At 35.6% G+C, this 13,188-nt stretch overlaps 1 pseudogene; it reads right to left on the minus strand.

The window, feature by feature from the left end:
* Positions 1-6,721: 6,721 nt before the first annotated feature.
* LOC121391909 overlaps positions 6,722-13,188 on the minus strand; it is a 36,803-nt pseudogene continuing 30,336 nt past the window's right edge.

Below are 13,188 nucleotides of genomic sequence, written 5' to 3' on the forward strand. Positions count from 1 at the left end.
TAAAGCTTCCAATCTTGCTTTCTCTTGGCTTGGCTTCTTTTGAGTACTTTCTCTTCAGCTTCTTTTTTAGCTTTTTCAAGCTTTTCTCGTTGCTTGCGTTCGGCTCTCCATTTTATCCTTCATTGTTCTGTAAGAATTTGATCATAAAAAAGAGGGGTAAAGGTGGGGGAAGGGGAGGATGAAAACAGTAAATAATTCTCAAAGTTCCAATGTTACCTCTTCGCGGCAAGTCGCAGGCTTTTTCTTCAGCTTTCCCTTTGCAGGCGAGCTTCATATCTTGTCGAGCTATTCTTCAGCCTCTTGTCGTATTTTTTGTGTCAGTTTCTATTCTCATTTGCTCCTCTTCCTCTGTTTGCTGATATCTTTGGCTCTTTGTTGTTTTTCAAATTCTTCTCTTTTTCTCTTTTCAGCTTCTGTTTTCCTGCGCTCCTCAGCTAAAGAAGAATCTCAAGTTTTTGGGCAAATTCCTACCAGTTTATCAAAAAAGATTGAATAATTTGTTTGTGGAGTGATGAAACAACAAGGAATCTCTTATTTGTAAGAATGCAGTGTAATATTATTGTCACCTTTTTTTCATTTGTTTTCGGATTCTTTTCGCGTATTTCATCAGTCAAGCTCTTGCCTCAGCTGTCTTCAGCTTGACGCCATATTTCCTCCTCAAGTTTGTTTTGTCAATGGGGGCAGACTGCTGTTCTTTAGCTCAGTAGGCTAATATAAAAATACAGGATATATAATTATCGTATGTTGACTTGCTTTTTCGCCAAACTTCTCTTTCTTCTGAAAACTGCCGTTTCTGATCTTCCAATAATTTTGCTTTTTCCTGCTCTATAGCTACTTTTTTTCTTCTTGAAGTTTGGCTTCAAGTATTGCTGCTGTTGTTCCTGTTGTAATTTAGCTTCTATAGCTGCGTTTTTTCTTCTCGAAGTTTGGGCTTCCACATTGCTGCTGTTTTGCTCAAACTCGCCTGCTTCAATTTGGCTGGCCATTTCCTGTTTTGGCCTTTTCTTCTGCTTGCTTGAAAGTTTGCTTTGCAATGTATGGGCTTTCATCAAACCTAGAGAGAGAGAGAGGCATGTGTTAATATAAGGTCTGCTTTGTTACCATATTAGCAGGTATTGTGCTGGCACTGAGCGTGGTATAGTGTCTTCCCATCCATCTTCCTCTAAACACTAGAAAAACAAACACAATATGGAGTAGTGTTCATTCACTCGTTTCAAACCTCTCATGAAGATCTAACCTTCGGTCTCTCATGGCCCTGTGCTATTATTGTGCTGTTGTTCAGGAGTACTATATAAACAACCATAAAAACATGTTATTTTTGTGGTGCATATAGTAATACCTTGTGGTTGGTGGTGGTCTTCTTGGCGGGTGGTGGAGGAACGTGGAACGTGGGACTTGTATTGGTGACATACGTTGAGTGTATCTCATCAAGACTATCATTATCTCTCTCCTCCTACAGAGTACTTATAGCAACATCCTTACTGTAAAGTATTACTCACATGTTTTCTGGAGGATGTCTACCATTTGGGCAATTCTGTTCATTGGCTCCTTCATCATCTGAGCTTGATATGGAACCAGTGCTATTCTGAATTAAAACATGAATTTAGCGTAGTAATTATATCATTATATACCTTTTCTAGCAATGATTTCTTTTCTAATAGTCAGTTCATTAAAGATGTCCCAAGTCTTTGGACGAACAATGTTACGAACTTCAGAAAGCAAATGTTCTAAATTCAAAAACACAAAGTCTCTTAGTTCAATATATTGTATTTTGTACTTTTTCACTGGTGTTAAACAACTTGAGGAGGCACTGAACCAATTCTTCAATGCCAATCTTGATTGTGTTCAAACGTGTGATGTAATATGTGAAAGTTGACATCTCAGGTTTGCTGAGAAGTGACTGAGCTGCATCGTTCATAATTCCACGAGCAGGTGAAGTGGTTTTCTTCAGCATCACTACATTATTTTTGGCTGAGGTCATCTGAAAGATATATCAAATGACGTAAGCGTTCTAATTGTGGTATAGCTTACTGTGCTGTGGCAATAACTTCATCATTCCTCTCAGCTGCAGACCCCTGTAAGAGATGTATTTCAGATTTTGTTATATAGTATGTTATACAATTTTATTATGCTAATAACTCTGGGCAATACTTCTTGAGCTTATAGTACATAAATGATTTGTTTCCAAATTGTGCTTTTGCTATCTTACTAACCTCTTCATTGTTCCTGGTAGGGAACTGAGGTTGCGAAATTTGAGATATCATGAGGGTGGGTTTGTTTGAGGAGGGAGAGAGGGAGGTGGGGTTGCCATTGACCTGGTACAATTTTGGCCTGCGGAAGTTTTGCCAATCTCTTGAGTTTCATTGTCATTTGCGTTGTTGTCTAGTATGATGATAATATTACCTTAGTATTCAAAGATGATCAAACATACTTTAAACCTTGGCTGCATCTGGATGAAGAATGTTGATATAACTGATACCATTCACCTCTAATATTTGATCACCAGCTGTCAAGAGCTCAGTATGTGATAACAAATAATGTTTCTCATTACCTACCTTATTCCATTCAAATCTGCAACTGATCCTTTATCCACAGCGAGGACATAGATAGCAAGACCGTGCTCAGCAGCCCCCTCTTATAGAAAACTCCTAACTCCTTTCCCGGCTCAACATTAAAACTAACCTACACAAAGAAAGATCATTGCTACAGGAAATCAATGTAATTTACTTTTTTAATAGTTGGGTCTATATATCCTCCTGCAATTATACCAATGGATTCCATCTCAGTTGGAGGTGTCGTAGGCTTGCCTTCGCTGTCCAGCCCATCGGTATAGACTTTTGGCAAATTGGAATCCAGGGATCTTTCCTAAGATGTTATTACTAAACTGATTTTATTGCGATGTTTGAAGACCTAAGAGCTAAAACAAAAACAATGGTGTTAAATATATTGATCAGGTCATGTACTTGTGTTGCTTGTGCTGGTAAGCCCATCCATGGAAGCTCATTCATCCGATGAAATAATCTCCAATTCTTAAGCCTGCTTTTCAGCATTAGACCCACTGTCAACTCCATGAAATAAAACATACCAATCCATGTTCATAACCTCCTCGGATATACTAAAACCCCAATCCTGTTTTACATCCCTCTTAAGTTCTATGACTTTTGGACCAGACTCACCGCCATGCCATTGTCCCTTCTTGGCAATTTTTTGTAGTGGCCTCTATGGAAGTGCTATCCCATAGTTAATAGTCCAAACTGTTAAATTTGATCATGTCACTTGGTTTAATGGTACAATATCTCTTATTGAACGAGGAGCTGACGTTTAGGGTTAGTATTCAAACCAGGCTTAGAGCTTCCACGAAACTGGTGACATCTTTTCTCTTGTGATACGCAGCGAGGCCTTTATCAAAAATACTGACTCTCTTTCAGTGAGCATCCGTGGATCCTTTCTGTAATATTTCTAGAGTTGGTGGTAGCAAAGTAACCGCGACTTGGTAGTGTGCTGGTATGAGAGACGGTCGCAGCCATAGACATAGCTTCTGGCGCTGCCTTTTTATGATTTTCGATATTCCTTGTCGATACAATGAAATCGATAGTTAGATTTTATCCCCCGACGCTATTCTTTCAATAGTCTTCTGGACATCCTTGAAGAAAGCTTTGAATTTTCAAGGTACAAACATACTAACTTTTGTTCAAAAAATGTGGGTGGGGCTCGTCAGCATATCATAAAAAAACAAGGGTGGGCTCGTAAACACCCATGCGTGGTTTATTTACGTTACCAAGCAATTTATTAGTATTACGTATTGAGATTTGGCTTCTAAAAATAGTAACATTACTATTGGCACAATTTGTACAACAGTTTCCTTTTTCTGTACTTAAAGGACATTGATCATGCAAACACTAGTGTCTCAGCTGAGTAAATCCAGCACCAACTGAAGTCTCATTTAACACTACAAACTTATATATAGTGCTGTTGTATTGTTGAAATAATGAGCTCTGCAAGCACCAATGTAGTGGAGACAACAACTACTTTCCTCAGATAGACTCCAAGATGAGGAAACAATCTCATCTAAGATTTCTGTGACAACCAACGTAGAAGTGTGCAAGAAGATTCGTCCTATTGCTAAAAAGTCAACAGCACATCTTTCTCTGGTTTGAAGCTGAACAAACCATAATCTGTTTGCAGTACTAAAGGATAATCAAATACGAAGAAGAGGACAATCTAAAAAGAATTATACCCAATACAAGTGATGATTATGATGATAACTTTTTGTATGATTTTGTTCTTATGAACATGAAACAAGGGGACTTCTTGCCGGTCAACCAGATTGCTAAGAAACAACCCAAGGTTAAATCTAATAGAGAAGAGTTAAGTGCATGAAGGATTAAAGAGTTTGAAGAAGATGGAAAGACTCAAGGAGAATTGGGCTAATAAGAAAGTTTAATGTTGAAGAATCTCTTCACAAGAAAGGCATAACAAAAGTTTGGTTTATGACATATACAAGTGTAGATCTTGGCTGACACTGACTAACTGCTTTCTAGTAAAAAGCCGACACTGGAATCAACTAGTAGAACTAATGGACCACAAGCCCAAACAATCATATAACAAGGAAGACTCATCTGAAGTACTTAAATATGAATTACTAAGGGTAAATATTCCCCTGGTCAAGACTACTTGATTGTATCATAGACCTCCAACATCGTGATCTAACACCAGAGGACTATGAATTGCTACTACTTTTATGAATCTGTACTCGGCAAAAACTGTCAGCTCAGCTGCTTTAGAAAGCATAAGACTCTTTGTCTGTTGAGACAATGGGTGTACTTGGAGAATTGTGTACCATTTGTATGGGTGAACAGTTTGAAGCTTCTGAAATGACAAAGAAGCTTGTTGTTTGTGGTCATGTTTTTCATGCTACTTGGTATTGATCACTGGTTGTCTTCGTCTTCACAAAACTGTCAGCACTAGATGGTTTGGCTGTATTTGTATCATAACAATAATAATTTTTGTAATTACTAATATTTATTAATAATTATTGGTATTAATTAATTAAGCAAGCCCCACCTTAAATGAGTAGCCACGCCTATAAAAATGAGCAAGATGACAATGTCGACTTTACCTGTAAACTATTAGAAAGAATCTTTTTATTTACGAGTGCTGACGATCTCGTGGAGGTGTAGCTTGTCTGTAGAAAGTGGCACGACCTCTTAGTCGATGAAGATTCGAGAATATGGAAGGCTCGGTTTGAGCAGTCGGGTAAAGACAATTCAGATATTCCACATTTAAATGATCTTTCGACGTCTATAGCAAAAGTATGGCTTTCGAGTGCGCTTGGAATACGAAGATAGATCACGTAACGTCTTCATCAAGGATAATTGTTTAACTTTGCATAGAAACCCAATAGCACAGTCAACAGATGGGGTTCGTGGCAAAATGGGATTTTGCTCATGGAGCAGCATTATTTTATTATAATATTCCATGGTCCAAACTTTGGCTCTTCAGCTCTCTTCTGGTATTGCATCTAAAGAAGCTCCAGTTCAGCTCAAGGATTGTTTTTTACCAAAGTTAGGTGATAGTAAAACATGGCTGGGCTTGGGATTTGTCAAAAAATTGCCTAAGACCCGTCTGGTGAAGAAATTAAAGATACATCTGAGGTAGAAAACAATATTAAGCACAATAATTAGACTATAGATTGATATTGGTATCGTATATCTCTAGTATTCAAGATGTTATTGTAATGTTGTGTACAGCTTTTGCACATGTAGAGCAAATATTTTCTTGTGTTTATCTTCTCATTTTGTTGCCAGGAGTCCAGTTGCATGTTGGTCAAAAGATTGGTATGTTCCTGGATGCAGACATGGTCACCTTAGAGGGTGATATTAAATGGGAAATATTGTGATTTTGGTTTCAACTGATCAACCTACAGATCGACCACTCTATCCTTCTGTCTCCGCAGTTTTAACTAGGCAACCAAGTGAAATTACTATGATATACTATGGTAAACCTATTGTTGGCTGAGGTAGAGCAAAGTTCTATATATTGTTTTATGTTATGTTGTAAAAGCATTTTTTTATATTTAAACAATTCAGTTAGTCAACAAAAGTATATTTAAATTTTGAACTTGTAAAGTTAACGTTAATGCATTTTATTTTAGTATTTAGAAGTATTGAAAACATGAGTTATGGAATTTGGTGGATTCCATAACTCTAACTCTAATTATACATTAAAATAAACAAAACATTTGTATTGCAACAGAGGATAGCTTTGGTATCAAATGTTGTTTGAAAGTAATAACATTAGTTACATTTAAATATATACAAAGTTTATACAAGGTAGTCTAAATATATTTTATCTATTGGTATATTATTTATCATAAAATTGTATGAACATGAAACATATTCTATCTATGGGCACTATTTATTACTGATATTATTTATATACAAGAGATTTGAAACCTTAATATATTGCAGGATATAGTGTTGTTATCGTCTACCTCTAACTCTACTTGTGTGGTTATTATACAATAATGAGAAAAGAGAGTTAGGATCACCAAGGAGTACACCAGGACTATCAAATTCTCCTCACTTTCCTCCATCCATGACAAGAATGCGATCACAATTTAAAACTGTTTTCAATCCTAATAAGAGAAATATCAATGGCTATGGAGGAAAAACATATATTTACAGTAGATGGAACCAGTAGTAGTCCTTTTACCTGTGAGCTATAGTGATAACAGGTAGAAGTCCACAAATTCAGTTCTAATAGTTTGTTGAATTTTTTGTGCATCAGTGTTAAATCAACACTGGCTGTTGCTTCATCAACACAGATCACCTATAGAAGATAGCTTTTTATGGAATGCTTGTAATGTGTCATGGGATCAAAAAGAACATTTTTCTCTTACTGGTTTGCTTGTCTCAGTAGTGCTCTAACTAAACAAACCATTGTCTTTGTCCAACAGAAAAGCTCTTCCTTCTCCATCACTTCAGAATCAAGTCCCTCCTTAAAAATAAAAATAATATGAAACCTATGTACTTTGGGCTGCAACTGGCATAGCATTAATAACAACCATATAAATTTGTGCAATTAACACATCTGTATGCCAATACATGATGACCAGTTCCTTAATCTATTATCTATGACAATAACATACCATATTTTGTACAGCTATCCTTAAATGACAACGTTCTAATGCTGAACCATACCTCAAAATCTGAACACTAAATAAAACAATTTGAAGAATGACTCTATAGAGTGTATTTGTCATACTTTGTTGAATGGGTCTAGATTTTCTCGAACAGATCCATCAAAATAAAAAAGGATCTTGTTGGATAATAGCCATCACAGATCTATATTTATGTTAGGAGATTCATGTTCAATTTGAAAATGATTAATACTTTCAAATATCAAAATAATAATAAAACTATTATAGTATGCTAGTATGTCTTTGTTAACAATCAACATTAATACCTATCATCTTATCTGGTAGTATCACAATGAACTGACTTCATCTCTTACCTGAGATTTTCAAGAGGTAAATGTAGCGATATCTATCCCATCTAGTAATATAGTCCCAGATGTCAAAGGATCCACAATACGAAAGAGAGCTTGGAACAGACTGGATTTATCCCGCTCCAGTTCGTCCAAAACACCATCTAGACAATAGCTAGTTATTAGACATGGATTAGATACTTACCTTTTCTGCTGACTTTGTGATCAAGGAACATCTTTAAGAGCGGGGGTAATCCTTCTCTATGATAATATACGAGAGTATCACATACGATGTACATGTAGTATAAGGTACGAGATATCCACTGAGCTTATATCTTAGAGACAACCTTTCTAAAAGTCAATGACTCCTCTAGACGGCCACCTGTCGGATCAAGAGGGTTGCTAAACAAGAGGTTAATGTTGTAACAACTTACAATATTTTAATAAAATCATATTTATAACATCACTAGATGTTTGAGCAGTTATTTTAACAATCTGAAGCCTATACAAGTAGCGACTAATCCTTACCAGTGGATCATGTCCTCCTGTTCTTTCAGCTGGTGCTCCCTTTAATGTATTGCAGAGCTCTCTCCACACTCACCCATCCTTCTCCGTCTCAGTGAATGAGGTGACTACACCCATAACAGATTGGTAACAGACAATGCATAAGATATAGCCAGACCAACAAGACCTAAAAAAATCAATACTTTCATAATACTATAATAGTTTTAGTCATCTGATTTTGCCATAGGACAATCTATTGCTATGACATAATATTATAATGCTATCGAGTACATGGTACAATATTTAAGACAAAATGTCCTTATCTCACCAGGATTGACAGAACCCGGCAAAATGGTGTTCCATTACAGCAATAAATGCCACACCCCTACCATAGCCACGCCAACATCTGAAGCCTAATACTTAGCCATTGTGCTATAGCATAACCTAAATGCAATAAAAAACACAAAATTTAAACACGTTGGGTGTTAGAATTTTGTATGGACTTCAAATAGTCATGATACTATATGACATTTCTAAGCAAGGATCCATTAATATCCAAGAATATCCAAGAGTATCCATTAGTAGCTACTCATAATAGATTACTGATAGATAGTAACAGATACTAACTACCTACTAAGTAACCATCAATGTATTATATTAATGGATACTAACTACCTACTGAGTAACCATCATTGTATTATATTAATGGATACTAACTACCTACTAATGAGTAACCATCAATGTATTATATAATGGATACTAAACTACCTACTGAGTAACCATCAATGTATTATAGTAATGGATACTAACTACCTACTAAGTACCATCAATGTATTATATTAATGGATACTAACTACCTACTAAGTAACCATCAATGTATAGTAATGATACTAACTAACCTACTAAGTAACCACATCATGTAATGGATACTAACTACCTACTAAGTAAACCGATCAATGTATTATATTAATGGATACTAACTACCTACTAAGTAACCATCATGTATTATAGTAATGGATACTGACTACCTACTAAGTAACCATCAATGTAATGGATACTAACTACCTACTAAGTAACCATCAATGTATTATATTAATGGATACTAACTACCTACTAAGTAATCATCACTATATTCTCCAATACTAATTGTCTCCTGGATACTAATAGATGCTCAATAGATAATGAACACTTATTACAGACTGAATATTCTGTCAAGAACACCATCTAATCACAACTGTTGTCTCACTTACTGCCATAGTTTTTGCTCTTTGATTCATTTCTAGTCGCTGTTCATTTTCTTTCATTAAATCGATATGTAGCTCTCATTGCTCTAATAGTAGAGAGACCAGTAAGGGTCTCCTGAAAATGAGCATAGACTGGAGAGAGAGTGTAAAATGTAGAGAGACGCTTCAACTCTCTGAAATCAAAAAAAAATATACAACAATGTATATAGTGTAAATGAAAATCTAATAGTTTTACTAAATTCTTGTAATGTCAATAATGTACTTCATAATACAACATATGATTATATCATATGCAACTATATCATGACATATAAAGCAGGTTGAGTTGTATTGACATAGCAAAAAAGTTTCTATTTTAAAAATCAGCTTTGAATAAGAGGTTTAAAAAAACTCTGTTAGTCTCTGAGATATAAGTAAGATACCTTGATGTTCGTCTGTAATACTTCTGTATGTAGTAGTAAATAATAGCTAGTGGAACTAAGAGAACCATAAACCCCGGTAGACCATAACATGTGACACAACTAATGTCCCAATAGACCGTAGAGTTGTGCTAAAAGTATATTCATGATAAATGGTAAACTATCATCAATGGCATACTGAGGGAGGAGAAGAAATGAATGTATAAAGATTGTTTATATTCTTAACTAAACTAGATCAGATGAAAATCTGTTTAATAATTCTTCCCACCTAAAAAATACAGAAGAAGGAATTACAATGCTAGACTTTATCAACTTACAGGAGTGATATCAAAGAACCATACTGGAGCTTTCAAAATGGCCGACAAGAGTTCTTATGAAGAACCTTAGCAGCTTGTATACCACCATAAGCATAAAGGAATGCTCGGAGTAAAGTGAAAAGCTATAAAATGAGTCATTGTTATATTTTTAATTGTAATCTTTCTAGTTTGCTGTAAATAATGTCAAAATTGTATCAAATATAAAATGATCTATTAACTTTAAAAGGAAAGTAATTATTACCTGTATTTAAGTGTATCATCTCAAGTTACTTACAGTATTAGCTCCTGCTAGACCACCATATATTCCTAGATAGAATCCAAGATGATCATGAGAAGACTGATCACTACTGACTAATTCATCATTACTGATGGAGTAAGATGAAGACATAGTCCCCATTGTGTGTTTTGGTGATCCAATAAGATAACCACCAATCGTTAATGTTCCGTGATGCTAGAAGGATTACAACAACTCGCATAAATGTCTATCTATCCATCTATACATCAATCCACCTATCCATCCTTCTATCTCTAACCTTGCAATAAAAACAAAGCCAAGAAAATAGCAGGTGCTAACAATATCCAACAGCTGCCCAATAAGCCAAATAAACACTAAACTTGACTACACCTTCCTCTTTCTCCTCCTCCTTCACTAGCACACCATCATCATCACATTTCTCATCCTCCTCATTCAATGGCAAAGAAGGTTGTGACCATTGTGAGTTGTTTAACTCAGCCTGCACAGCAAATTATACAAAGACTAGAGATGATAATGATTTACCTGTTCATGTTTCTTATTGTCTCTCTTTGTCTTGCCTTCCACAAGTGGTAGGACTGTTGTTGGAGATCCAATGATACTGGTCCTGTCCTTCATTTAATACTGAGAAAGAAAATTAACAAATCAAGATATAGAAAGATTATAGGCACTTCTTGGTGTAACTTGACTATGATAGGTTAATAATGGCAGTGTGGAGTATGGTTTAGATGATGTTCATAATATATAATAACATCACTATGTGTCATTTCATGATGATGTCATCATAGTCAAGTTACACCAAGAGCCACCCAAGATTATTGTTATAATAGTTTCTTTTAAAGGACACACAAGATTCATTGTGCAAGCAGTTTTTTTAGCCTGACACACAAAAAACGCCAGCAGTAAGCTCTAAAAAAGTATCTTATCAGTAGTACCTTGGTCTCGGTACCAGACTCCACCCTTCCCGCTTAAGGATGGAGTCTAGTGCAGAGACTATTAGCACTATAATAACTATTAATAACTAGTAATAACCATAGATAATCAGAGATAAAGATGATAAACTATCTAATACACTTACCAATAACGCAGTCAGCTTCTTGTAAAAACTAGTGTGATGAGTACATAATATTCGAGTTTTGCGTCTTAAAAGTCCATAATACAATGGTGTTATACAAATGAGCGGCACATGAGCATCGACAGCAGATAATGGATCGTCTAATAAGTATATCTCTTTGTCCTATGAATGAATGTTTTAGTACATCAAAGTAATATCATAACTTGCTGCAGAACTTCATTTATTCTTAACAAAATTTTAAAGATATAAAGCATTTTATATTATTTTATTTTCATTTAACTTAATTCTTATAGGCATTTTTCACCACTGAAGTATGTATGTTCTAACTAACCTGATAGACAGCTCTGGCTAAAGCTAGTCTTGCCTTCTGACCTCCACTTAAAGTGACTCCATTCTCTCCTACCTCTGTCATGTCTCCTGCTGGTAAAATCTGGAGATCCTGAAAGAGAGAGAGAGAGAGAGAGAGAGTGAAAGCCATACATTATATACAACTTACTGGTTCTAAAGCACAAGCATATATCACAGCACTGTATTTATCCACATCATATGATAGACCAAATAGTATATTTTCTCTGACAGTAGCACTGTTGAAATCATGGCTCTTGAATGGCTATTGCAAAACCATCATGTAAATCAGCCACAAAGACCTGGAGAAATATAGATTATAAACATAAGAAACAGAAAGACAGATTCCTGTACCTGACCAGACTTCTTTCTCATTTCAGCTGTCACTGCAGCCAGTAGAGAACTTTTTCCAGCACCAACTTTACCAACAACTCCAAACAAACTCACCCTAAGAGAAAAAAACAGCATACTTCCAACAACATTTTAAATGATTTTATTTACTTTCTAACTGTCAAATTAAGGCCATTCAGTAACCATTCAACACACTCATATTCTTCATCAGTCCTCACTTCATCTTCTTTATTTTCAATGTTCTCTTCTTTGACTTTGCTATTTCTATTTTCGACATCATCTGAATCTTCTCTCTTCCAAGTAAAGCATCCATCAGCCACATGATCAAATCATTACCATTATCACCAAGAGGAGTCTGATATGAACCGTAAATCATATAGTACTCATTAGGATCTAGCTCCAAGAGGGAAAGAAATGCCTGGACTCTTTTTCAAAGACACCCAGGCCTCCACCAACCATTAAGTACCCACGGAAAGGCATTCAGGGGGACTAATCCAACATATTGAAGAGTGCTAAACTAGTGAAAACCTAAAATGGAAAAGTGCATATATTTGAAATAAATGTAAGCACATCATGGCTACTTGCAAATTGTTATACCACAGTATTAATATAAGTTTATAACAACTTGGCATTGTAGCTGATGTATCTGAGGAAGTATAGTCAAAGGATTAATGTGTTTATTTACTGATTCTGAATCAATGCCAAGTGCTGATATGACACAGGTTAATTAAAAAAGGTTGGGTTTAATGGCTATATATGACAGACCTGATCCTTTAGAAGTGTACACTTTTTCTGAGACAGGGAAATTCAACTACAACAAGACACTCAAACTCATCATTACAGGTCATCATGGAGTAGGAAAGACTTGGTTACAGTACAAATACTGTCAAGAAACTCCTGATGTGAGCATACCTTCAACTTGTTGTATTGATTTGAGAACAACTACCATTCAGCCATGCCTTGGAAAGGACACAACAGTAGATACTTATATTTATGATGCTTCTGGACAAGAAAGATTTGAGGCAATAATCACAGGAACATATTTTAACATGCTCCAGGTTTTATACTTGTCTTTGATGTCACAAATGAATATTCCTTCGACAGAGCATTTCGGAAGTGGCTTGAGTATATAAGGACCAAAGGACCAAAGCATCCTGTTATTGTATTAGTGGGTACAAAATGTGACTTGAAG

This window comes from Gigantopelta aegis, unplaced genomic scaffold (genome assembly GCF_016097555.1).
Source record: "Gigantopelta aegis isolate Gae_Host unplaced genomic scaffold, Gae_host_genome ctg3085_pilon_pilon, whole genome shotgun sequence".
NCBI lineage: Eukaryota > Metazoa > Mollusca > Gastropoda > Neomphalida > Peltospiridae > Gigantopelta > Gigantopelta aegis.